The 3,316-nt window shown below is 50.5% G+C and overlaps 1 protein-coding gene across 8 annotated transcripts in view; it reads right to left on the reverse strand.

Annotated features, from left to right (window-relative positions):
- SLC2A9 (solute carrier family 2 member 9) overlaps nt 1-2,594 on the reverse strand; it is a 233,475-nt gene extending 230,881 nt beyond the window's left edge. For 6 of the 8 annotated variants that reach the window (XM_059380894.1, XM_059380884.1, XM_059380851.1 and 3 more), the window contains exon 1: nt 2,349-2,593. The gene's annotated coding sequence lies outside the window, so the exon portion shown is untranslated. Of the gene's footprint in view, nt 1-2,348 lie in introns of all 8 variants that reach the window. The other 2 variants (XM_059380875.1, XM_059380909.1) reach the window with 1 other exon arrangement.
- Between the last annotated feature and the right edge of the window lie 722 nt (nt 2,595-3,316).

The raw sequence follows: 3,316 nt of genomic DNA on the forward strand, positions 1-3,316 counted from the left end.
CACTCCATGCTGGGTCAGCCATCCCCACTTTCTCCTGCACACTTGCAGTGACTCCGTCCTGCTCTCCCTGCCTCCCCCTGTCTCCCTTGCAATCCACTGGCTCTCAGCAATAAGACTGAGCATGGTATCTATTATTATTTTAAAGATTTATTTATGCATATGAGAGAGAGAGTTCTTATGCATGAGGGAGAGGGAGAGAGAAGCTCAAGCAGACTCTGGGTTGAACATGGAGCCAGTCTCAGGGCTTGAGCCCAGGACCCTGAGATCATGACTTACACAGAAATCAAAAGCAGATGCTTCACCGAATGAGTCACCCAAGTGCCCATACTTATCACTATTTTAAAAATAGGTTTATTGAGCCCTTTATGTTATTTCCGCTGATACCTTTCTGCTTTAGTAAGATGCCTGGATACAGGGTTTTGAGACTACCTGTGTGTTTTTAAGCAGGCTCTATGCCCAGTGTGGTGCTTGAACTCATGACCTGGAGATCGAGAGTCACACCATCTACTGGCTGAGCCAGCCAGGAGCCCCAAGACTGAGCATTTTGAATGTCAGCTGTGGTTTCCCATTTTCCTTAGATTTCAACCCAAGCCAATTGGCCAACAAAGACCCAGTGATCTGACGCCTGCACTTGTCAACAGCCTCATCTCCCTCCTCTCTTCCCCTTGTCACCTTACTCCAGCAACACAGCTGGCTTCTCTCGATCCCCTAAACATGCCTCAGGGCCATAGTGTTTGCTTCTCCCTCTGCCTGGAGCTCAGCCTCAGAATGGCTTTCCTCCTCCATAGTCCGTGCTGTACTCAGACATTACCTCTTCAGAGGCTTCCGGACACCATGAGGCTGAAAACTGTCACACTGTGCACCATAGCTTTCCATACCTGGACCACACTAGGCGTTCTCTATCATTTATTAAAACTTGGGACGTATGACTCCTTCTCTGTATCTGTCTCCTCTCTAGGAGGCACACCCGCTATGAGAGAAGAGACCACCTCTGATTTGCCCTAGGCATGTTTTGCACAGCCCGGGACCACGATTCTCTCCCCACCCCTGATTCCTCTCGTGAATCCCGGGAATTTGTGGCTGTGTTAGGCTGCATGGCCCTGGGGGAATTAAGGTCACAGACAGAATTAGAGTTGCTAATAAACTGGTCCTAATATAGGAAGATTATCTAGGATTATCCAGGCGAGCCCAGTATAATCCCAAAGGTCCTTTAAAGTGGAAGAGGGAAGCAGAAGAGAAAGAGTCAGAGAGACTCCATGGGACGTGGGAAGGAATTCCCCCCTCCCCGACCCCTCCCCCGCCCCATCCCTCCACCTAGAAGATGGAGGAGGGGCCCTGAGCCGCAAGGGAATGAATGCTCCCCTTGAGAGTCCCCAGAAAGGACCGTGACCCTGCTAACATCTTGATTTTAGCCTGAAGGCACCCATGTCAGACTTCTGACTTCCAGAACTGTAAGAGAGTAAATGCGTTGTGGTTTAAGCCGCTGAGTTGGTGGGGATTCGTTATAGCGGCAACGAGAAATGCAGCACTCCGATTTGCTGGTTGCATCATGAGGAAGTGAGTCCATAGGGTCTCAGTCCCTCTACCAACCGGTTTCCGTCATTCCCCGGGCTCTCCTAGGGTGTGGTGTCCGGGGAGACCCAGCTCCTCCCGGAGCCTGACGGGAGGGACGGCCCGCCTCTCCTTCTAGCTCCTCCCTTCTAGCTCCTCCTCTGATCAGCGAAGGCTGCGAGTCTCGGAGTCTCCAGTTGGGTTAAAGGCAGCGCCCAACTCTTGTCGCGTACAGAGCTCCCCATGAGTTGGAAGGCTTCCCTGGGTATTCACATGCCCCTCCAACCTGTTTGTCGGACCGGCTTCTGTGCCCTTGGTCACATGTGTGCCACTTGCCATCCATGTCAATGCAGCACTGCGTTTCTGGTTTCCTGTGTTTTGTTCCTCCTCCTGGAAACATCCCCTGGGGTGTGAGCTTTCTCAGCCCTGTCCCTCTGTCATCCCACTGGCTTCACGCGACTATCTTAGGTGTTTTCCTATCCCTGTTTTACAGACGAAGGAGCTGCAGTGTTGCTTGCTTATCACTAATTCACCTTTTGTACTTCTTCAGGAACGTTCTACTAAACCTTGCTGAGCGTGGGCTGTCTGCTTGTGTTGGACCATCCCCCACGGCTCTCAACCCCCCGATGCAGCCCCCGTTGCTGCTGAGAAGTGAGCATGTGTAGCTGTGTGCAGAGACAGAAAGAGAGGAGAGGGAGAAGGCCAGAACTCTGGCTGCCTAGCTCTGCCCACTGGGCCCCCCAATACTTAAAACAACAGCACAAACCACAGCCACAAAACACAAAACAGCCACTTACCGCCTCTGGTCTCGTGCTCAGCCCTTGCCGTCTCTGGGAGAGCTTCTGAGCTCATGGATGCTTAGGAGCCTAATTCGAGCCACGTCGCGCCTGTGAGGTTCCTACTGGCTGGACTCCCAGTCCTCCCTCCACATAGGGCTGGTCTCTCAAGAGCGTCCCTGAAGCTTCTTGGCCTTTTCCGTGATATTTGCCCCGCCTGTTTGTCCAGTCTGCCTGTTAGATTCCAGGGGCCTCTTTCGAGCTCCTTCCTGATGTGACTGCAACCCCCCTCCTTTCACCGGGTGAGAAGTTAATTTCCTTAACGACTCTTTCCCCATAACCAGGGTTTCGCAACCTGGCACTCTTGCCTCTTAATAATAATTCTGTGTGTTTCAAGATGTTTTGTGGCATCCCTGACCCCTCTGCCTACTTGATGCTAGTGGCACCCTTGAACCCTCAGTCCTCAGTCCCCACCCCCCACACCCATGACAACAACAAAAGTATCTCTGCACATTGCCGAATGTCTCCTAAGGAGCAAAATCACCCCAGGGATAATTCTGCCTTCGTGCCTCTGTTTCATCTGGACTGAGTGATCTGTATTATTCTCCCCTAGACTGAAAATCCATGCCTCTATATCACCCGTTCTCTAGTTGTGGTTTCCAAAGAAAAACAAAAGTAGGGTGCTTTAGTTATGATTGTGTTGAACAAGAGGTCAGCTTACATTATGGTAGTGATTAGTCAGCGTTCTCCAGAAAAACAGAACCAATAGGATGTGTGTGTGTGTGTGTGTGTGTGTGTGTGTGTATGATAGGTAGATATATATCTATCATATATATGATACATATATATATATATATGAATTTGTGGAGACACAAGTCCAAAATCTGTAGGGAAAAACAGCAGGCTGCTGTTTTGAGTTGTAGGGCAATTGCAAAGGCTGTCTGTTGCAGAGCTCCTTCTTCCTCAGAGGAAGTCAGTCTTTTTCCTCT

Source organism: Mustela nigripes, chromosome 1 (genome assembly GCF_022355385.1).
Source record: "Mustela nigripes isolate SB6536 chromosome 1, MUSNIG.SB6536, whole genome shotgun sequence".
Classification (NCBI taxonomy): Eukaryota; Metazoa; Chordata; class Mammalia; order Carnivora; family Mustelidae; genus Mustela; species Mustela nigripes.